At 45.1% G+C, this 25,106-nt stretch overlaps 1 protein-coding gene across 1 annotated transcript in view; it reads left to right on the plus strand.

The window, feature by feature from the left end:
• The first annotated feature begins 483 nt into the window (after positions 1 to 483).
• Positions 484 to 25,106, plus strand: part of LOC120940252 (ubiquitin-conjugating enzyme E2 E2) — a 292,835-nt gene continuing 268,212 nt past the window's right edge. Inside the window, exon 1 of the mRNA XM_040352988.1 lies at positions 484 to 578. The gene's annotated coding sequence lies outside the window, so the exon portion shown is untranslated. The remainder of the gene's footprint in view (positions 579 to 25,106) is intronic.

A 25,106-nucleotide genomic window follows, 5' to 3' on the forward strand; every position in this document is an offset into this window, starting at 1 on the left:
AGACAACCGTCCCCCTGATGATGTCAGAGGAAAAGATGTGAGGAACGGTGTGAAGCAGCGGGTCCCTACACAACACTGTTGGGGTGCTGGGCATGAGTCTTTAATTTGTACATAACCCATCAAAAAAGGTAAGGGTGGGGTAAGTAATGGAGGGTAAGAAGAGGGAAAATGTGTGTGGGGGGAGGGGGTACAAGTAAGGGAGGGGGCCTGTATTATGGTGGGAGTAAGATTTAACTTTACTACAGAATATAACAACTCATTTAAAGCACATTCCTTTTATTTTATTTCCCTATATTGTTCTAGTATTGGACCATGTGAAAAGCCGTGCTCCCAGACGAACACCAATGATGTCTCCCCCCACTCCACATCAGCCAACTCAGTATTCTCCACACAGCCAACTCTCAGCGTTCTCTGCGCTCACTCTCCTACACAATCTTCCCCCTCACCACGCATGCGCAGGCAAGTCTCGCGTCGGCAGCAATTACTGGTGAAGCGAGAGTAAGCTGCGCATGCGCCGTTGGCAGCTGGGGATGCGCCGGGAAGTCTTGCCTCCCCAGCAGTGAACGGCGGTGAGCACGGTGAGTTCCCGAGAGGTAGCCGGGCATGGTGCCCCTGAATGAGCACAGCCGGGCACACCGAGCTCTGTGTATAGACTATGCGGTGCCCGAGGTGCCGGGCGATCCCATAGATCGGTGTGGGGTTGCTCGGTGTCACGTCCGATAGAGAGAAGTGGGAGATGATCGGAGGAGTGTGGGGGAGAGGAGAGTGTGTCCTCCTATGGAGGATCGGGGGAACTTCACACCACACACATCCGATTTGTGATGACACTATGGGCTCCATTGTGATCAATCAGATGACAGGGAGACCCATCTGCACTGTCATCGGCTCTGAGCTCAGGATCACCAGTGTTGCTTGTGATGCTCAATTTATCATTCATGACTAGACAGATGATTGGCCCCCTGTAATTAGATGGTGAATGTAATCCTATCTGCATGATGGACATTATGGGTTACATGGGGCTCCCATTTAAAGGGCTACTTCATTTTTCATGACATTCTTTCACAATTCCATCCACATATCAGCGCTGAGAGGCCCATTCACACCGCGTGCGCTCATCCGCGCTGGATCAGTACGAATCACCCCAGCTGGGGTACATGGGAAGCAATGGTTGTCTGTGTCCCCCATTCACACCGCATGCGCTCATCTGCGCTGGATCAGTACGAATCACCCCAGCTGGGGTACATAGGAAGCAATGGTTGTCTGTGTCCCCCATTCACACCGCGTGCGCTCATCTGTGCTGGATCAGTACGAATCGCCACAGCTGGGGTACATCGGAAGCAATTGTTATGTGTCCCCCATTCACACCGCGTGCGCTCATCCGCGCTGGATCAGTACGACTCGCCACAGCTGGGGTACATGGGAAGCAATGGTTGTCTGTGTCCCCCATTCACACTGCGTGCGCTCATCCGCGGCGGATTAGTACGACTCACCACAGCTGGGGTACATAAGACGCAATGGTTGTCTGTGTCCCCCATTCACACTGCGTGCGCTCATCTGCGCTGGATCAGTACGAATCACCACAGCTGGGGTACATAGGAAGCAATTGTTATCTGTGTCCCCCATTCACACCGCATGCGCTCATCTGCGCTGGATTAGTACGAATCACCCCAGCTGGGGTACATAAGACGCAATGGTTGTCTGTGTCACCCATTCACAGCGCATGCACTATTCCACGCATGATCAGTACCAGTCACCACAGCTGAGACACATAGGAAGTAATGGTTGTCTGTGTCCCCCATTCACACCGCGTGCGCTCATCCTTGCTGGATCAATAAGAATTGCTACTGCTGGCGTACATAGAAGACAATGGTTGTCTGTGTTCCCCATTCACAGCGCATTCGCTATTCCACGCATGATCGGTACCAGTCACCACTGCTGAGGCACATAGGAAGTAATGGTTGTCTGTGTCCCCCATTTATACTGCAAGGCCTCTGCCGCTGGGTGGCGAGGGCATGGTAAAAACAGATGGATGAGCCACAGTTTTACCCACCTTAATTGTAAAATACCACCTGAGCGGGCTGTTTGCAGGCCACGGCAGATTATGCATGCCGAGTTGACGGGCACCTGTTAATCTTGGCCATTCTAGTGGATGGGGTGGTGCTGCAATCATCAGGGTTGCAGTTGGGGCCCATTACCCCCCCATTATAAACTGTTATTCAGCCAAAACAAAACCGGATTGCCTCTTGAATGCTTGACAGGGCACATCACTTTTCAGAGCGTGGGCTAGTGTGACCGAAGCCCGGCACAGCCGAGAGGCGCAGTGATCTGCGGTAAAGTGCAGAACACTGAGAAGCACCATATGTCACCGCTGGTTTGCAGAGACGTGAATGAGGTGTTACTTGTGATGCTTCAAATGAAGTTTAAGAAGCTAAAAAATAGTGTGCTGAACACGCATTAAACCGCCACTGAACACGAATCAAACCGTCCTCCCGCTACTGAACACGAATCAAACCGCCACTGAACACGTATCAAACCGTCCTCCCGCCACTGAACACGAGAATCAAACCGCCACTGAACACCCATCAAACCGTCCTCCCGCCACTGAACACGAGAATCAAACCGCCACTGAACACGCATCAAACCGTCCTCCCGCTACTGAACACGAGAATCAAACCGCCACTGAACACGCATCAAACCGTCCTCCCGCTACTGAACACGAGAATCAAACCGCCACTGAACACGCATCAAACCGTCCTCCCGCTACTGAACACGAATCAAACCACCACTGAACACGCATCAAACTATCACCTTGCCACTAAACACGCATCAAACCGTCACTAAACACGAATCAAACCGTCACCCTGCCACTAAACACGCATCAAACCGTCACCCCGCCACTGAACACGAATCAAACCGCCACTGAACACGCATCAAACCGTCCTCCCGCTACTGAACACGAATCAAACCATCACCTCGGCACTGAACACGCATCAAACCTTCACCTTGCCACTAAACACGCATCAAACCGTCACCCCGCCACTGAACACGCATCAAACTGCCACTAAACACGCATCAAACCGTCACCCCGCCACTGAACACGAATCAAACCATCACCTCGCCACTGAACACGCATCAAACCGTCACCTCGCCACTGAACACGCATCAAACCGTCACCTCGCCACTGAACACGCATCAAACCGTCACCTCGCCACTGAACACGCATCACACGTCACCTCGCCTCGCCACTAAACACGCATCAAACCGCCACTAAACATGCATCAAACCGTCACCCCGTCACTAAACACGCATCAAAACGTCCCCCCGCCACTCAACACGCATCAAACCGCCACTAAACACGCATCAAAACGTCACCTCGCCACTGAACACGCATCAAACCGTCTTCCCGCTACTGAACACGCATCAAACTGTCACCTCGCCACTGAACACGCATCAAACCGTCACCTCGCCACTGAACACGCATCAAACTGCCACTAAACACGCATCAAAACGTCACCTCGCCACTGAACACGCATCAAACCGTCTTCCCGCTACTGAACACGCATCAAACTGTCACCTCGCCACTGAACACGCATCAAACCGTCACCTCGCCACTGAACATGCATCAAACCGTCACCTCGCCACTGAACACGCATCAAACTGCCACTAAACACGCATCAAAACGTCCCCCCGCCACTGAACATGCATCAAACCGTCTTCCCGCTACTGAACACGCATCAAACTGTCACCTCGCCACTGAACATGCATCAAACCGTCACCTCGCCACTGAACATGCATCAAACCGTCACCTCGCCACTGAACACGCATCAAACCGTCACCTCGCCACAACGCACAGAAAATAAAACAGTGTGATGATGGTAGGAAGTTCTGCACCCCATACACATCTGATGTGATGACAATATGGGCTCCATTGTGATCAGTCACCGAGGAGAAGACATCGTAGTCTCCAGCAAATAAAACTGACCGCTGCCGTGCGCTTAATCGCTGCAATTAGTGTGCAGATTGTGTGATCTGTACATGATGCCCACACAGTCAGCATTAATGGGGGAATCCCTCTTGCTGGAGGTGTCCAGGCCATCAGAATACAATGATAACTGCTGGTGGCTATACCTGCCGTCAGTGTTTGCATGAGAAAAACCCAACAGGCTGGTTGTAATGGAGTTGATCAATAGATCGACTTCAGCGCAACCAACCTGCTCATAGATGGATTAAAATTCAGCCGGTTTGGCAGAATCTATCCAATCCGTCTGTGGCTGGCCTAAGGGTACAATACCCATCCTTTGTTTGTTTTTTATTGGTTTTAAAGAAGTAAGTGGGATAAAACTGTTTTTTGGCATTCTCTGGCTTGACCCGTCTTTTTTTTTTTTTTTAATGATCTGTAAGCTACTTCTACTATCGGCCCCCCTCTTCAGAGAACACTTTAAAGTGGTATTAATCCCAAAAGCAAACGTATTATATTGCAGCTTATTTATTCTTAAAGGTGATTGCTGCATTTGTTTTTTAGACTTTCTTCCCTTTATGTTCACCTGGTAATTTGGCCAGTTAGGCTACTTTCACATGGCTCCATTCCAAAAACCTGGTATAGATACATGTGTATTTACCGCATATTTTCCGTGTTTCTGGTGCATTTTGCGCCTGTGAAAAAACGGGCACGTTAACACAAATGTGGGGGAAAAAAACGGATCAGTGTGAAAGCAGCCATATAGGTCTGTTAAAAAAAAAAAAAAAGCTCCAGTAGAGCTGAACGAATAATTGTTAGAGAATTAGATTGCAATTATTCGATCTTAATAAAGCATTTTCCTGATTCTATGCAGATTTCTCTGCTCACAGCTGACAGGCAGCCTGCCAAGTTTATGACAACCTCGCTTAGATCAATGGTTCTCAACTTCTTTCCTCAGGATCCTCTAACAGGCCAGGTTTGCTTGGAATCTAGGAGCCAGCTAAAAAAGTTAGGAGCCAGAAAACGCGCCCCGTCCCGACGAGCTTGCGCGCAGAAGCGAACACATACGTGAGCAGCGCCCACATATGTAAACGGTGTTCAAACCACACATGTGAGGTATCGCTGCGATTGGTAGAGCGAGAGCAATAATTCTAGCCCTAGACCTCCTCTGTAACTCAAAACATGCAACCTGTAGATTTTTTTAAACGTCGCCTATGAAGATTTTAAAGGGTAAAAGTTTGTCGGCATTCCACGAGCGGACGCAATTTTGAAGCGTGACATGTTGGGTATGAATTTACTCGGCGTAACATTGTCTTTCATAATATTAAAAAAAATGGGGATAAGTTTACTGTTGTCTTATTTTTTTTATTAAAAAAAGTGTAATTTTTTCCCCAAAAAGTGCTTCGGTAAGACCGCTGCGCAAATACGGCGTGACAGAAAGTATTGCAACGATCGCCATTTTATTCTCTAGGGTGTTAGGATAAAAAATATATATAATATTTGGGGGTTCTAATTAGAGGGAAGGTGGCGCCAGCTCACACAAGGAAGAGCTGGGGACTTCACAAGGCCGTGGCCTCAATTACCGGACATCACGGGCCCCCCGCGATCAAGCGGCGGGGGAGGTGGGGGCCTAGTCCACCATGATCCTGGGGAAAAGGCGCTCTGCGGACTAGGCCGAAGCCGCGACCTCACCTGAAAAATCCTGCGGCTTTGGTCTAGTCCGCGGAGCGCCGGTCCTATGGAACAATTTTTAAAAAAAAAATTTTGCCCACCTTCCAAGCCAAGTCGCCATGGCGACCGGGATTTGTCGAGCCCTGACTTAATACATCACAGGTGATATCATTTGCCACTCAGTGATTGTAGTATTCTAGTCTGCATCTCCCCAAGGCATTACTTAAAATCTGACCTGTAAGTGGGCCCTGAGGACAGGAGTTAACCACTGGCTTAGATGGAGATAAGGAGAAACAGTGTAACACTTTGTCTTGTTAGATCAACGGGATGAACTTCGGTCTGTAAATGAGGGAAGTTTAACCACTTTAAGACTAAACCTTTTTCTGACACTTGTTGTTTACAAGTTAAAATCAGTATTTCTTGCTAGAAAATTACTTGGAACCCCCAAACATTATATATATATTTTTTAAGCAGAGACCCTAGAGAAGTTGGTCATCAACCCTGTCCTCAGGGCCCACTAACAGGCCAGGTTTACAAGATAACTGAAATACATCACAGGTGATATTATTTGCTGCTCAGTGATTGCAGTATTCTAGTCTGCGTCTCCCCGAGGTAATACATAAAATCTGGCCTGTTAGTGGGCCCTGAGGACAGGGTTGATGACCTCTGCCCTAGAGAATAAAATGGCGGTTGTTGCAATATTTTATGTCACACTGGTCTTTCAAATGCATTTCTTTTAGAAAAAACACACTTTAATTATTAAAAAAAACGGTAAAGTTAGCCCAATATTTTTGTATAATGTGAAAGATTTTACACCGTGAGAATCGTGATTTCTATTCTAAGCAAAAAAATTGTAATTCTCATTTTGGCCAGAACCGTGCAGCTCTACTCTCCAGCTAATGTATCAGTTATGAGTTTTGAGACAAACCATTTACCTCTGACAAAGGTGCTTGCAATGATCAGTTTTATGACCATGAAACAAACAAAACACATTGCTGTAACTGTACTGCAGTGTGTGTTGGAGGGCAGCCTCAATTTGTTAGTGTATCCAAATCTGCTAGAACATTTAACAATCCCCTCCCCCCAGACTGACAATGCTGCTGGCCAAGGGTGCCCCTGTGCTCCTTTATCTAGAGTGGGGGCACTCTTATACAGGGGGGTAATGTTACTTTGAAAAGAAAAAGAAGACTAATGCAGCCACTACATCTGATTGGTAAGCTGCAATATATACAATTTTTCGTTTTGGGTTTAACGCCACTTTAGTGTACAGTTGAAGCTGTAGTGCATATGGAACAAAAGTGAACTAACCCTTTAAAGAGACCTTGTCATATCACTTTATACATATGAGGTAAATGGACTCACATGCAGATGTCTTGTGCAATCGGCAGAAGATGGTCAGTGCAGATCGCACAAGACATCTGCATGTGAGTCCACTTACACATGGCATCCCCAGCCACTGCCAGGACCATAGCTGATGTCGGGGGAGGGGAGCAGATGTGGTCCTCTAAGCACAATGGTAGGCAACCTCGGCACTCCAGCTGTGGTGAAACTACAAATCCCATCATGCCTCTGCCTCTAGGAGTCATGCCTGTGATTGATAGGGTCTTGCAATGTCTCATGGGACTTGTAGTTTTCCAAACAGCTGGATGGCCGAGGTTGCCTATCCCTGCTCTAGCATACGCAGGCTCCAACACCCCTTAGGCTGCATTCACACCTGAACGCGGCGTATTTTACCGCGATTTGTCTCGCGATTTGCCGCGACAAAACGCAGCGTTTTTTAAGCCTAACATATGCCGGAGGGGTGAACAACATTGTCGGCTATGCCGAAAACCGCCTGAAAAAAAGGTCCGGGACTTGTTTTGAGCTTCAGGCGTACGGCGTTTCGGCGTTCAGCGTGGAGATGTGAACCATCTCCATAGCCGACAATGTTAAATCACCCCTCCAGCGTATTGCAGGCTGCAATAGCATCGCGCTACAGGCGACAAAACGCCTAGGTGTGAATGGAGCCTTAAAGCTGGGTAAACGCTAGAAGAATTCGGTACAATGTTTTTTGTTGTAAGAACATTTGTTTGTTTTTCTGATCATTAGTGCGTAAAATCAACATAAATTTTGGACTGTAGTGACTAGAAAATTGAAAGGTGCAGGATGGGAAATGTTTCTCTAATAGTGTACGAGATTTTCGTTGGGTGAAGTCCATTCATTCCAAAACCAACTGGTAAAAGCAAATGAAATCTTTCGAATGTTCTGAGAATTTTCATACCAATTTTCTTGGGTTATTCTACTAGTTTATACACAACTGAAGCTTTGGAGGTGATTAAAAGGACAAGCTTTGGTTTCTGCACAGCAGGGGAGGGAAATCGAGGCACATCGGGGGTTAATTTACTAAAACTAGAGAGTGTAAAAGGTGGTGCAGCTGTGCCTAGAATCCAATCAGCTTCCAGCTTTTATTGTCAAAGCTTAAGGCCCCTTTCACACTGGGGCGTTTTTCGAGCGTTAATACAGCGTTTTTCGAGCGTTATTACAGCGTTTTTCGAGCGTTATTACAGCGTTTTTCGAGCGTTAATACAGCGTTTTTCAAGCGTTATTACAGCGTTTTTCGAGCGTTATTACAGCGTTTTTCGAGCGTTATTACAGCGTTTTCGAGCGTTATTACAGTGTTATTCGAGCGTTATTACAGCGTTTTCGAGCGTTATTACAGTGTTATTCGAGCGTTATTACAGCGTTTTCGAGCGTTATTACAGTGTTATTCGAGCGTTATTACAGTGTTATTCAAGCGTTATTACAGTTTTATTCGAGCGTTATTACAGTTTTATTCGAGCGTTATTACAGTTTTATTCGAGCGTTATTACAGCGTTTTTCGAGCGTTATTACAGTGTTATTCGAGCGTTATTACAGTGTTATTCGAGCGTTATTACAGTGTTATTCGAGCAATATTACATTGTTATTTGAGCGTTATTACAGCGTTATTCGAGCGTTATTACAGCGTTATTCGAGCGTTATTACAGCGTTATTCGAGCGTTATTACAGTGTTATTCGAGCGTTATTACAGCGTTTTTCGAGCGTTATTCTAGCGTTATTACAGCGTTATTCGAGCGTTATTACAGTGTTATTCGAGCGAAGCATCATCTGCAATCCCAATGTGCTGGTAAAGCACCGCTAAGACCCTAACGTTTTAGGGCGTTTTTGCAGTGCCTGAAAAGGGTAAGGCGTTTTTACAGCACTTTTCAATTAATTTCAATGGAGAGGGGCGTTTTTGGAACGTTTTTTTCAGTGCCCAAAAGCTGCTCCAAAGATGCTGCTTGCAGGACTTTTCTCAACGCCCCGCCAGTGCAACGCCTCAGTATGAAAGGGTTTTTACAGCGCTTTCAATTCATTTCAATGCAGAGGAGCGTTTTTTTCAGCGCCCAAAAGCTGCTCCAAAGATGCTGCTTGCAGGACTCAGTGTGAAAGGGTCAATTGAGATGCATGGAGAGCGTTTTAAGAGCGCTATTTTTAACGCTAAGATGCTGTAAAAACGCTTCCGTGTGAAAGGGGTCTAATTGTACACGCTGAAGTCACAGGCTGATTGGCTACCATGCACAGCTGCACCAGATTTAGTATTCTCCAGTTTTAGTAAATCTCCCCCACTGACTTATATGAGTACATCTACCTGCTATGGGTTACCTTCATGTACAGGAGTTGGTGACAGGGTCTCTTTATTCACTGCATCAAACCAAATCCTGTTTGAGAGATTCAAGTCTTTCATTGTCATTTGCAAACAGTGTGACCATTTCAGTTCACAAGCTGTCAGCAGGATGTGTTTGGAAAGAAGAATGACTGCTAGCCATTTGTCTCTAATTGCAGAGTCACCCATCTGACATTGGCCTGGGGGCTCGCTCACACCAGGGGCCAAAATGAAATTGTAGTGTCGCAAAGGTTCATTCAAATGCATGGACTGCAGAACGTTGCTACATGATGTGCTACAACACACCTTAGTGCAGCATTACTGTAACAAACTGAAAGCCGCATGCTGATATCATGACTTCATAAAATAAACGTGCTGAGAGTCCTCTTCTTAGAAAAGCCTTACTGACGCATTTCACCTTCATGGGCTTAATCATGGGAATCAGGATCCAAACCCACATGTGCAAGCCCGCCAGGAAGCTGTCACTTGTATGGGCCAATCATCTGCTAAGGAGCATTCTTCCCCCTGCATCTGTACATACCCACCCCTTCTATATATACAGCTGTAGATGTACCCGCCCCTTCTATATATGTAGCTGCAGATGTACACTCCCCTTCTATATATGCAGATGTACCCACCCCTTCTATATTTACAGATGTACCCACCCCTTCTATATATCCAGCTGCATATGTACCCGCCCCTTCTATATATACAGCTGTAGATGTACCCGCCCCTTCTATATATGTAGCTGCAGATGTACACTCCCCTTCTATATATGCAGATGTACCCGCCCCTTCTATATTTACAGATGTACCCACCCCTTCTATATATCCAGCTACATATGTACCCGCCCCTTCTATATATGCAGCTGCAGATGTACCCGCCCCTTCTATATATGCAGCTGTACCCGCCCCTTCTATATATACAGCTGCAGATGTACCCGCACCTCCTATATATGCAGATGTACCCACCCCTTCTATATATGCAGCTGCAGATGTACTCGCCCCTTCTATATATGTAGCTAGAGATGTACACTCCCTTTCTATATATGCAGATGTACCCGCCCCTTCTATATATGCAGCTGCATATGTACCCGCCCCTTCTATATATACAGCTGCAGATGTACCCGCCCCTTCTATATATGCAGCTGCAGATGTACCCGCCCCTTCTATATATGCAGATGTACCCACCCCTTCTATATTTACAGATGTACCCACCCCTTCTATATATCCAGCTGCATATGTACCCGCCCCTTCTATATATACAGCTGTAGATGTACCCGCCCCTTCTATATATGTAGCTGCAGATGTACACTCCCCTTCTATATATGCAGATGTACCCACCCCTTCTATATTTACAGATGTACCCACCCCTTCTATATATCCAGCTGCATATGTACCCGCCCCTTCTATATATACAGCTGTAGATGTACCCGCCCCTTCTATATATGTAGCTGCAGATGTACACTCCCCTTCTATATATGCAGATGTACCCGCCCCTTCTATATTTACAGATGTACCCACCCCTTCTATATATCCAGCTACATATGTACCCGCCCCTTCTATATATGCAGCTGCAGATGTACCCGCCCCTTCTATATATGCAGCTGCAGATGTACCCGCCCCTTCTATATATGCAGATGTACCCACCCCTTCTATATTTACAGATGTACCCACCCCTTCTATATATCCAGCTGCATATGTACCCGCCCCTTCTATATATACAGCTGTAGATGTACCCGCCCCTTCTATATATGTAGCTGCAGATGTACACTCCCCTTCTATATATGCAGATGTACCCACCCCTTCTATATTTACAGATGTACCCACCCCTTCTATATATCCAGCTGCATATGTACCCGCCCCTTCTATATATACAGCTGTAGATGTACCCGCCCCTTCTATATATGTAGCTGCAGATGTACACTCCCCTTCTATATATGCAGATGTACCCGCCCCTTCTATATTTACAGATGTACCCACCCCTTCTATATATCCAGCTACATATGTACCCGCCCCTTCTATATATGCAGCTGCAGATGTACCCGCCCCTTCTATATATGCAGCTGTACCCGCCCCTTCTATATATACAGCTGCAGATGTACCCGCACCTCCTATATATGCAGATGTACCCACCCCTTCTATATATGCAGCTGCAGATGTACTCGCCCCTTCTATATATGTAGCTAGAGATGTACACTCCCTTTCTATATATGCAGATGTACCCGCCCCTTCTATATATGCAGCTGCATATGTACCCGCCCCTTCTATATATACAGCTGCAGATGTACCCGCCCCTTCTATATATGCAGCTGCAGATGTACCCGCCCCTTCTATATATGTAGCTAGAGATGTACACTCCCCTTCTATATATACAGATGTACCTGCCCCTTCTATATATACAGCTGCAGATGTACCCGCCCCTTCTATATATGCAGATGTACCCGCCCCTTCTATATATACAGATGTACCCACCCCTTCTATATATGCATCTGCAGATGTACCCACCCCTTCTATATATATACAGCTGCAGATGTACCCGCCCCTTCTATATATGCAGCTGCAGATGTACCCGCCCCTTCTGTATATGCATATGTACCCGCCCCTTCTGTATATGCAGATGTACCCGTCCCTTCTATATCTGCAGATGTAACCTCCCCTTCTATAAATTCAGATATACCCGCCCCTTCTATATATTCAGATGTACCCGCCCCTTCTAAATATTCAGATGTACCCGCCCCTTCTGTATATGCAGATGTACCCGCCCCTTCTGTATATGCAGATGTACCCGTCCCTTCTATATCTGCAGATGTAACCTCCCCTTCTATAAATTCAGATATACCCGCCCCTTCTATATATTCAGATGTACCCGCCCCTTCTAAATATTCAGATGTACCCGCCCCCTTCTATATATTCAGATGTACCCGCCCCTTCTGTATATTCAGATGTACCCGCCCCTTCTGTATCTGCAGATGTACCCGCCCCTTCTACATATTCAAATGTACCCGCCCCTTCTACATATACAGATGTTCCCGCCCCTTCTACATATACAGATGTTCCCGCCCCTTCTATATATTCAGATGTACCCGCTACTTCTATAGATTCAGATGTACCCGCCGCTTCTATATATACAGATGTACCCGCCCCTTCTATATATTCAGATGTACCCGCTACTTCTATATATTCAGATGTACCCGCCGCTTCTATATATTCAGATGTACCCGCTGCTTCTATATATTCAGATGTACCCACCGCTTCTATATATTCAGATGTACACGCCGCTTCTATATATTCAGATGTACCCGCCCCTTCTATATATACAGATGTACCCGCCCCTTCTACATATACATATGCAGATGAAGGACCTATAAAGGTGACAACTACCTGGGGGGGCTCACACACTTGTCTTCACTAGTAGAGATCACACATCTCATTGCAACATAAACAGTAATTGCTTTCTGTGTGTCCTTGTGTTGAACCTGACTTGATCAATGCAGATGAATGCAGCTTAACAGACACGTTGTGAACGTGTCCTAAAAGTCTGGAGCAGCGCTTACTAAAATCTTAGTCTGCATCTTGAGAGCGGGGTTCAGAGGTTTTGGTTTATATACTGATGAGGGAAATGTGTAAATTGTAACGTTGCTATTTCAGTGTGTGTGTCATATTGTGCAATGTGAGCTGTCTGTGTTCCTTAGATATCTTCTGCTGTAGGATGTGCCCTCATTGAAGGTGATAGGTGGGTAAGGCATTTGCTTCTAGTCCCTTTCCCTGACAATGCCAAGGATCAGGGAGACACTTTGTGTAAATAGGAATACATATGACTTCAATTGTCAATTATCAGTTGTTCCCATAACAACCAATCAGCTTCTAACTGTCTTGCCTGCATTCCAGGTTTGAAAGTGAAACAGTGACTGGTTGCATTGGTCCTCCCATTTCAGTGAATTCAGGCACACATGTATGAGGTGTGCTACATTAACCAATTCACTTCCAATAGATTAACCCCCCCTTCTTGACCAGGCCCTTTTTTTAAATAGGGCACTGCGTTACTTTAACTGACGATTGCGCAGTCATGCGACACTGTACCCAAATAAAGATTTGTGCTTTCTTTTGGTGGTATTTGGTCATTGCTGCGTTTTTTTTTTTTTTTTTTTTGCACTATAAACTATTTTGAAAAAATCTTTCTGCTATAAAATACACCCATTAAAAAAAAGTCTTTATACATTTAGGACAATATGTATTCTGCTTCATATTTTTGGTAAAAATGTTTCCATTAAGTGAATATTGGTTGGTTTGGGCAAAAGTTATAGGGTCTACAAACTATTGGATATTTCTATTTATTTTTTACTAGTAATGGCAACAATCAGCGACTTATAGCAGGACTTTGATATTGCGGTGGACAAACAAACACTAACTGACACTTTTTTGGGAACCAGTGACACTAATACAGTGATCAGTGCTAAAAACATGCACTGTCACTGTACTAATTACACTAGCTGGGAAGGGGTTAAACATCAGGGGCGATCAAAGGGTTAAATGTGTGCCTAGCTGGTGTTTTCTTACTGTGGGGGGAGATACTTGTACTAGGGAAAGACTTGGATCCATGTCCCTGCTATAGGGCAGTCACTAAATGGTTAAAGCAGAACTAAACCTATCAATATAAAGCAGAACTAAACCAAACACTGCGAGCAGGCAACTCTTTATTGCAGAAGGGACATGCTTTGCCTCTTCTGCAGTAATACACACTTACCTGCCTGCTTGCAGTTTTCTATTGCTCAGCACACTCTGGCTTAGAGCTGCACAATTTTTTTACTTAGAAGATAGATCACGATTCTCACGGCGTAACATCTTTCACATTAAAACAAAAAAAAAATTGGGCTAACTTTACTGTTTCGTTTATTTTTAATTTTTTTTCCTATTATTCATTGAAGTGTATTTTTTCCCAAAAAATTGCATTTGAAAGACCGCTGGGCAAATACAGTGTGACATAAAATATTGCAGCAATTTTATTCCCTGGGGTCTCTGCTAAAAAAAAATATATATATAATGTTTGGGGGTTCCAAGTAATTTTCTAGCAAAAAATATTGATTTTAACTTAAGAAACAAGTGTCAGAAAAAGATTTGGACTTTAAGACCTCTTTCACATTGAGGCGTGGAGCCGCAGTGACGGTATAGCCGCGCTATTTGTAGCGCCGATATACCGTCGTATTTACCGTGATATTCGGGCACTAGCGGTGAGGTTTTAACCCCCGCTAGTGTCCGAAAATGAGTTAATACCACCCGCGTTGCGGGTGGTATTACCGCGGTATTACCGCGGTTTCCCATTGATTTCAATGGGAAGGCGCGGTATAGGAGCGGTAAACACCCCGCTCCTATACCGCTCCAAAGATGCGGCTAGCAGGATTTTTGGAGCGTTCCTGCTACCGCACCGCTTCAGTGTGAAAGCCTTCGGGCTTTCACATTGAAGCCTGCAGGGCATGATTTTTCATGCGGTATAGCAGCGCTATTTTTAGCGCTGTACCGCATGAAAAACGCCTCAATGTGAAAGGGGCCTAAGGCTCCATGCACACCAAAGCTGATAAACTGTAGTTTATTGGCGTTTTGGCTTTTTTTTTCTAAAGGTTATAAACTGAACACCTGGGCGTGTTTTATTAGTGTTAATGAGCTTTGGAGTTTATTGGCTTTTTTTCTGAACGGCCGAAATTTGCGTTCAAAGTGCCGTTTTCCGGTGGGAAAACACGATGAAAAACGCCGGTGCATTGCCACGAAATGAGATTTGCCATGGAATGAGATGGTCCGCCTCCATCACATCCTATTGGCTCACTCCTGTCACGTGACATATTTAAACGTCAAGTATCGACGCAAACATCAGTCTCAGCTAGGCTATCATAGGGAGAGGATCTCCTCTCCCTGTGATAGCTGAAGCTGCACGGAGCTCTCATTTCGTAGCAATGCACCGGCTGTGCTCATGAGTGAAGGAGAGCGGACACACTGCTCTGTACACTCCGCTCTCTATGCTGCTGTTATTGTCCCAGCTCCCTCCCCTCAGCAGCCTCACCGCTGAGCTCCACACACCGGGCCCGCCCACTCCTCCACTGTGACCTCCGCACAGCCAGTCACAGGCAGAAGCTGCCTGGTAACTAGTGTACAGTGTCCCCGGGCTCTGCCTGTCACTGAATACCAACACACACCAGCTCCGTGCAGCTTCAGCGATCACAGGGAGAGGAGATCCTCTCCCTATGATAGCCTAGCTGAGACTGATGTTTGCGTCAATACTTGACGTTTAAATATGTCACGTGACAGGAGTGAGCCAATAGGATGTGATGGAGGCGGACCATCTCATTCCATGGCAAATCTCATTTCGTGGCAATGCACCGGCACCATTGCCTTTTTTTTAGCGTTTTTTTATCCATTGAAAAAAAAAAGTCAAAAAATAAAATAAAAAAGCTACACTGAAAATTGCTGATTAAAGCTATTGCAAAAACGTTAAAGGCTCCCTGCAAGGCTACTGACGTTTTTTTATAGCTTTTTTTTTTAGCTTCAGTGTGCACGGAGCCTAAGCGGTTAAACTTCCTGCATTTACTCACAGACATTTGCTCTAAGGACAAAGTTAATTACAATGTTTCATGTTGTTACAAACTTGGAAGACTGCCCAGATTGTTTCTTTACACACACACACACACACACACACACACACACACACACACGTCCCTTTGATCTAAGAAGGAAACATTAGTTACAATGTTTCATGTTAAGAACTTGGCAGACTGGCTGGATTTTTTCTTTTGACAGCTGAGTAAAGTCTCTCCGCTTGTTATATGAAAGAATCGGCAAACTCTGCATTGGAGATCGTCAGGGGGTTGAATCGAGATCACGATTTTTTAACGATTAATTGTGAAGCTCTACTCTGGCTGTGCCGGAATGACTGACTCCCGTGCTCATGCACAGGATGACGTCACCCCCCCACTCGCCAATCAAGAAGCCAAAAACCCGGCACAGAGAAGTGAAGATGGGCAGGAGGGGACGCTATGTTGTTGGAAGGCTATGAGGCGTATATTTTGGAGTTTAAGTAGTTGCAATCCTCAGAGCAGTGATTCTCTCTTCAATGGAACTGGAGGCAGCATTAGATCAGGAGCCATTGGCTGCTTCTTCTGTCAATCACAGTCTGTAAAGGATTAGGCATTGCCTAGCTGCGCTCTGTGTGACAATTAAAGGGTCACTAAAGGAATTTTTTTTTTTTTTTAGCTAAATAGCTTCCTTTACCTTACTGCAGTCCTGGTTTCATGTCCTTATTGTTCGTTTTTGCTTTGATGTTGCTGTAATTCCTCTTTGTTCTGGACACTTCCTGGTTGTCTGTTTCCTGATCACAACAGTACTGGGAGATTTCTCACTGTGGTGACTAATCAAGGAGGTGTGATTACTGTGTGTCTAAAACTCCTTAGCACCAATCCAGTTTCGTTTTGCAAAACCTTCACTGTCCTCTATTTGCTCTCTGGCTCTGTACATCAGAGAACCAGGAAACAACAGCAAAAACTAAACTAAACTGTAGGTACATTATATGATTGTTTTTGATCTATTTTTAATAATTTTTAAAAGGAATCAGTTAACTATTATGTCTCTATATCCTGTAAACAGTCATTTCAGCAAAAAATTTTTTTCCTTTAGTGACCCTTTAAGGATGAGCTCCAGCGTGTTCGCACAGTCCATGTGCAGAGCCCACCAGGAAGTCAGTACCGCGCTGCGCTAATCACAGGCAGGGAGACATTTCCCCATCTCTGCAGCTGAGCATTGTGAAATGTCTCCCTGCCTGTGATTAGCGCAGTGCCGACTTCCTGGTGGGCTCCGCACGTGGACTGTGCGAACACGCCAGAGCTCATCCTTAGTGACAATAGGTTTAGAGTTGTGCCTGCACTAGTAACTTACCTAATAAGCGGCTTGCTATGTTGGGCACTCAGAAGAGGGGAGGAGCCAGAAGCATTGACGGGGGACCCCATAAGAGGAGGATCAGGGCTGCTCTGTGCAAAATCACTGCACAGAGCTGGTACTTATCACACCAGTGCGGCTTTGAAACCATGCTACTTCAGCGTGAATTCAAAGCCGCAGATGAGTGCGATTTTGATGTGCCATTTTATTGCGGCTTGCGACTTCATTTAGCAGAAGTCAATTCAAGTCGCAATGAAATCATAGAAAAGTAGTGCAGGAACATTTTTTAACCACTTACGAGGACGTCATATGACAATGTGATATCTGAATCAGTTATCAGGCAGGTATAGGCATCATTCAGATATCATTGTTTGCAGCCGGCGATTCTGCGCACCATAAGAATGATCATAGCGGCAGTTCTTATAGGCGGCAGCAGGGGACATACCCCCTCCCGCCTCCATCCGGTGCTTCTCCGGGCTCTCCCGTGCCATCGGGAGCCTGGAGAACGAATCGGCCGGTGCCGGCTCACAATGATAGAGATTTCCGGTGACCAGATGCCCACCGTCGGGGGCCCGGGCGCGACATTGTGACGTCACGCCTGGGTTCCTGGAAGTAAACAAAGCCGGCTGAAAGAATGAGATCTGTGAATTTTTTTCCGATCTCATGCTTTCCAGCCTGGAGGAGAGATGTGGGGTCTTATTGACCCTGCATCTCTCCATAAAGAAGACCTGTCACAATATATTCATATTACAAGGGATGTTTACATTCCTTGTAATAGGAATAAAAGTGATAAAAATAAAGTGTAAAAATAAAAAAAATTAAGTAAACAAAAAAAAAAAAAATGCCCCTGTCCCCCGGTAGCTCGGGCTCAGAAGCGAACATGCATGTAAGTCCCATCCCACATATGTAAGCTCTGTAACTTGAAAATAGTAACCTGTAAAAAAAAATTAAAATGTCGCCTGTGGAGATTTTTAAGTACCGAAGTTTGGCGCCATTCCATAAGTGGGCGCAATTTTAAAGCGTGACATGTTAGGTATCTATTTACTCGGCATAACATCATCTTTCACATTATACAAAAAAATTGGGCTAACTTTACTGTTTTGTTATTTTTTAATTCATGAAATCGTTTTTTATACCAAAGAAAGGCGTTTGAAACATTATTTCGCAAATACCGTGCGAGATAAAAAATTGCAATGACCGCCTTTTTATTCCCTAGGGTGTCTGCTTAGGGTTTCTGACAATTTTTTTGCGCAAAAAAATTATGATTTTTACATGAAGGAGAGAAGTGCCAGAATAGGCCCGGTGAGGAAGTGCTTAAAGCCGCTTCAACTTGAATTGCAACAATTCGAATGGGGGAGCAACTTGTCACATGATTTTGAACTGTCAAATCGCATTGGTGTGAACCGGGGCTAATAGATATTCACTGTGCTGTTGATTACTGAATTTTTCCTGAAGTTCTTATAGTATATATAAAATCGGTGGATGTAACCCTTCTATTATTTTATAAATAACACTTAAAATTTTATATTTTATTATTTCAATAACTTTTTGTCTGTAAGCACAGTGTTAGTAGACTTGGCAATCCCCATAAATTCTCGCACAGATAAACTATATATATATATATATATATATATATATATATATATATTAGGGCTGTGGAAATTAACTATTAATTCATCGATTAATCTTTAATTTTTTTGATCGATCAAAATTCTTTTGATTGGTACTCACCTCTCCGCCGGCTTCAGGGAGTTCCGTCGGAGATCCGGTGATGTCACAGACACCGGCAGGGCTTGCCGGTTCCATCTGAAGGGCTCCTTTGCTGTGCCTTCATATCTGCATGCCGGCAGGACCTTACTATCTGCCACACGCAAGGGCTGTTACACTTCCCTCTATCACTTCCCTCTATCAACCTGGGATTCTTCAACCATCCACTGGGAGTTGTGATAGTTCCCTTCACAGGACATCTAAATGCCGACGGACTGATGTTAACCTCTCCCCATCTGGATTCAGCAGTGGTATCGTTGTACACATTTTTATACCAGTATCATACTTAGGTACATGTTTTTATGACTGCTTTTGCTACTGTTTGGTATTACTTGCACCATTTTTACAGTTTATGTAGCTACATCCATTTTATCTCCAGTGCAATATTTATTTTGTTACCTACTTAAAGACTATAAAAATGTTAATGCTATTCCCATCGAGGGCTGCCTTTGTGTGTTTTTTGTATCCTGCTATCCATTTTTCCAGTGGTTGGTAGCTGCACTGGGAATCAGCCTGCAAGGAGATCAGCTAAAAGTACTTTGATCTGTATGTGCGTTATAATTAATTGAAATTAATCGATTAAAAAAAAGTCCATTAATCAAACACAACATTTTTAATCAGTAACAGCCCTAATATATATATATATATATAAAAAAAGAAGTGATTTATTTTAAGTCGTAGCTTTTATGTTTTCCAGTAACACTTATGTCATTTATTCCTAATGTACTGTAGTAATTGACATCACACTTTTTGCGGCATCCATTACATTTTTACCATATTAGTTGGATATTGTATTGCAGACTATAGTAGAAGGTTGTGTGTGGTTCTGACTTTTGGTAAATGTCTTTTTTTATGTGAAAGCATTAAAAACAGATTTTGTATTTAAGCTGAAGTTTAGCTTAAAAAAAAAAAAAAAAAGAAGAAATCGGTTCAGCTTTAGTCACATGACTTTCCTGTAGTGAAGGACGTCTCATGTTGTGCAGGCAGCTGGATCCTGGAGGCCGTATTCATACCCAAGTCTTTTGTAGCTCCAAAATGCTCAGGGAGAAAAAAAATCAGTTATTCTCTATGGAGAAGGTTCACATCTCCGCTGCAAGTCACCTGAGGCTCGAAAAAGTTTTGGAGCTACTTTTGTAGTTAGATTCGGGCAGATGGGGGTCTTTTTGAAGCAGCAAATGATGTAACAGATGATCGTTTTCTCTATTGGCTAATACAAAATGCCAAAGGGCTGCAATGATTAACAGCTTTGGGTCTTCATGCAATATTGATGGCCCCAAACCCCCCTTCATTGAGAGCAACGTTTTTACTGATTACACTACTTGTAACACAATCTGTGAATGGAGGAGAGACTCCTGTGACTGATCAGACTCCGCCCCATTGACAGATCATGTGATCAGTGAAAGAACTTTTCTAAATGAGGGAATAGGGGGCGTGTCCCTGTGGACCATCCCTGTTGTTCTGCAGGAAAACCCGAAGCTGTTAGCCATTGCAGGACCTGAAGTTCAAGGACAGGAAGAGGACAGGGCATCCCTGCAGTGAAGATTTCTCCAGGTTCCAGGTGCCTTCCAACGTGGGACATACAGTTCTTCATTACCGGTAAGCGATGTGACCAAAGCTGTAAGGTTTTTTTTGTTTTATGGTAATTTTTGCTTACCCGCTTCCCTACTGGCCACAATATAAATACAGTATCTCACAAAAGTGAGTACACCCCTCACATTTTTGTAAATACTTTATTATATCTTTTCATGTGACAACACTGAAGAAATTATACTTTGCTACAATGTGAAGTAGGGAGTGTACAGCTTGTATAACAGTGTAAATGTGCTGTCCCCTCAAAATAATGTCTAAATCTCTGGCAATAAAAGTGAGTACACCCCTAAGTGAAAATGTCCAAATTGGGCCCAAAGTTTTAATATTTTGTGGAGTCACCATTGTTTTCCAGCACTGCCTTATCCCTCTTGGGCATGGAGTTCACCAGAGCTTCACAGGTTGCCACTGGAGTCCTCCTCCACGAGGACATCACAGAGCTGGTGGATGTTAGAGACCTTGCGCTCCTCCACCTTCCATTTGAGGATGCCCCACAGATGCGCAATAGGGTTTAGGTCTGGAGACATGCTTGGCCAGTCCATCACCTTTACCCTCAGCTTCTTTAGAAAGGCAGTGGTCATCTTGGAGGTGTGTTTGGGGTTGTTAGATTGATGGAATACTGCCCAGCAGCCCAGTCTTGGAAGGGAGGGGATCATGCTCTGCTTCAGTATGTCACAGCACATGTTGGTATTCATGGTTCCCTCAATGAACTGTATCTCCCCAGTGCCGGCAGCCCCAGACCATGACACTCCCACCACCATTCTTGACTGTAGGCAAGACACACTTGTATTTGTACTTTTCACCTGGTTGCTGCCACACATGCTTGACACCAAATAAGTTTATCTTAGTCTCATCAGACCACAGGACATGGTTCCTGTCTGCTTGTCTTCAACAAACTGTTTGAGGGCTTTCTAATGTATCCTCTTTAGAAGAGGCTTCCTTCTGGGACAACAGCAGATCAATTTGATGCAGTGTGCGGCGTATGGTCTGAGCAGTGCCAGGCTGACCCTCCCACCCCTTCAACCTCTGCAACAATGCTTGCAGCACTCGTACGTTTATTTCCCAAAGACAACCTCTGGATATGACGCTGAGCACGTGCACTCAGCTTCTTTAGTTGACCATGGCGAGGCCTGTTCTGAGTGGGACCTGTCCTGTTAAACCATTGTATGGCCTTGGCCACCATGCTACAGCTCAGTTTCAGGGTCTTGGCAATCTTCTTTTAGCCTAGGTCGTCTTTATATAGAGCAACAATTCTTTTTTTTAGATCCTGAGAGAGTTCTTTGCCATGAGGTGCCATGTTGAACTTCCAGTGACAGAATAGACTTGGGGAGCAAGTGGTTAAGTTTAATATGTTAAAAATTCTATAAAGTTTCAGCCTGGGTTCACACTATAGCGATGCAGGAACCAGCGCTGGTTCTCGCATCGCATCTCTCCCGCAGGCAGTTCACACTACACTCTGCGAACCGCTGCAGGTGTCAATACAATGTTAATGACACCCCCTAGATTGATTCACAGATCGCAGTGCAAACTGTGGATTCAGACAGGAATCGGGTCGCATGGTTGTGAACACCTATGCGATCTGATTTTAGTGCACCTTTTTTATGTGAATCCAATGCGAGTTCAGCCATACAAATGTATGGCTGAACTCTAATTGCACAGACATTGCATGCGATCGGTACAGCAGTGTTGGTGCTGGTGCGAATCACATACAATGTCTGTGTTCGCAATAGTGTGAACCCACGGTAGTCACAATAGTGTGAACCTGACGGTGTGAAAGGGGCCTATGGCATTGAAGTTGTATGAGGCTGGGTTCACACTGGTGAAGGAGAATGTGACTGACTTTCAATGGAGCCGGTTCACACATCTACGGGACGACTGCAGAACAGTTTGCAGAAGAGTCCTATGTGTCTTCTGGTCCATTTCAGGTACAAATTCAGGCCTGAAATGGTGAACGGGGATGCACCGGACCCCTGCTGTGAGTCGCTCTGTGAACGTAGCCTCAAAGTTGGACCAAAGTAGTGCAGGAAACTTTTCTAAAGTCTGTCAGACTTGTGTAGTATTAGTTATGGCTGTCATAAGGAAGCATTGAATTTCACACGTCATCTAAATTGGGGGTCTCACAAGTCGGACTGTATATCGCATCGGTGTGAACCAAGCCTAATTCACAGAACCATCTCCATCAGGTGAAATGTTAAAATGTATTTTCATTCCGGAGATCAGAGCAGAAAATATCCACACTGACACATTGGGGTTGATTTACTAAAACTGGAGAGTGCAAAATCTGGTGCAGCTCTGCGTAGATTTTATTGTCAAAGCCTCAAGTGGAATTCCAGTCAAAAATCTAAATCTCCCCTTTATGTTTTTGTTTTAAGAGTTCCGCCAAAAAAAAATAATAATCAAAGTCAGCAGCTACAAATACTGCAGCTGCTGACTTTTAATATATGGACACTTACCTGTCCAGGGCGCCCGAAGCCGATCTGTTCCTCGGGTGAAGGCGCCTCCATCTTCGGTAAGTGAATCGGGAAGTGAAGCCTTGCCGCTTGTCATGTCAAATTGCATGTCAAATTGTACCAATGTGAACCGGGGCTTAAACTCAATTCCCTAATTTGTTATTGATCACCTGGCAGTAGGCAGACAGTATTTTACTGTCCAGGAAGTTAAAAGTATACAATGGGGCTAATTCACTTAAAGCGGTAGTTCACCCTCACTTACATCATTGTTCCATCGAGACAGGCATTGTAGCGCGAGCTACAGTATGCCTGTCCCGATTTTTTTACCCCCGTACTCACTGTGTACCTGTACATTATAGATTTCGGCTCCCGCGGGGAATGGGCGTGCCTATGGAGAGGGAGGATGATTGACGGCCGGCCCTGGCACGTCACTCTCCCCGAAGACAGCCGGAGTAGGTCTCGGCTCTTCACGGCGCCTGCGCACAGGCTATGCGCAGGCGCCGTGAAGAGCCAAGCCTATTTCGGCTATTTCCGGAGAAGCGTGACGCGCCAGAGCCGGCCGTCAATCATCCTCCTTCTCCATAGGCACGCCCATTCCCCGGTATCTTCGATGTACGAGTACAAGGTGAGTACGGGGGTAAAAAAATCGGGACAGGCATACTGTAGCTCGCGCTACAATGCCTGATTTTATGGTAGAATAAAAAAATGTTTTTTTTTTGCGTTCATAGGGTGAACCCCCGCTTTAAACTGGAGAGTGCAAAATCTGGTGTAGCTGTGCATGGTAGCCAATCAGCTTCTGACTTCAGCTTTGTCAGGTAAAGTATACCTGAAAGCAAAACATTTTTTTTGAGGCTGCTTAATATTTCTAGCGGTGCTTTTTGGGCGCTAGCGGGGCCATACTTACCTCACATTCAATATTTTACTTTGATAAAATTTACTCTTTTATTATCTCATGCGATATTTCTGAGAATTGAGACACCTGACCTTCATATCGCATGTGGAATCCTTTAGTGAATTGACCCCTTTGATCCTTAGGACAGAATATTCCCAGCACTTTGACCCCTTTCACACTGAGGCAGTTTTCAGGCATTTTATCGCTATAAATAGCGCCTGTAAATTGAAAACTGCCTCTCAAGCCTCTCCAGTGTGAAAGTGCTTTCATACTGGGGCGGTGCACTTGCAGGATGGGGGAAAAACGTCCTGCAAGCAGCATCTTTGGGGCAGTGTAGGACCGCCCCTGACAATTGGAATTAGTGGTACAACGGATCGTCATTGATCCATGATCCGAACGGGTCAATCTATTCGGATCGGCACACCACGCGATCCGCAGATTGAGCCCCACTGCTTCGGCAATAGGAAAGGCCACGACTTCATAGCGGCAGTCATCTTGGTACACCCGGCGGCAGCCTAGGTATACAGTGGGGCTATATACAGTGGGGAGATGTGGACATTACCGTGTCGGAGATGTGGACATTACAGTGCAGAGATGACGTAGACATTACAGTGGGGCTATATACAGTGGGGAGATGTGGATATTACAGTGGGGAGATGTGGACATTACAGTGGGGGAGATGTGGACATTACAGTGGGGAAGATGACGTGGACATTACAGTGGGGGAGATGACGTGGACATTACAGTGCGGAGAGATGTGGACATTACAGTGGGGACTATATATGGTGGTAATCCGAAAAATTATCCGATCCGAGGAACAATCCGAACCGTGAGTTTTTTGATCCGTTGCACCCCTACATGCTATGAATGAGAACTGTCACAGTTGCTTGTGCTCTCAACTGAACTGTCAAGCCATCAAATGGCTGGTGTCATAGCTGATCACGTGTAGCACCATGGCAACTGCAGATCAAATAGAGGCCAAGATGGCAGCTTCCTTGGCTGGGTTTAGTTCCACTTTGAGGCAGGTAATTCCGCAGTAATGCATGGTTTGATAAGTCTTGTTACACCAGTCATGTCCAAAGTTCGGCCCTCGGGCCAAGTGCGGCCCCCCTGTTGATTTGAAATGGCCCCCCTGGGGACTTGGATATATTTATTGTTTGTGGCCCCCAGGGCCACAAAAGATATGTACCGTATTTAT

Source organism: Rana temporaria, chromosome 5 (genome assembly GCF_905171775.1).
Source record: "Rana temporaria chromosome 5, aRanTem1.1, whole genome shotgun sequence".
NCBI classification, from domain to species: domain Eukaryota; kingdom Metazoa; phylum Chordata; class Amphibia; order Anura; family Ranidae; genus Rana; species Rana temporaria.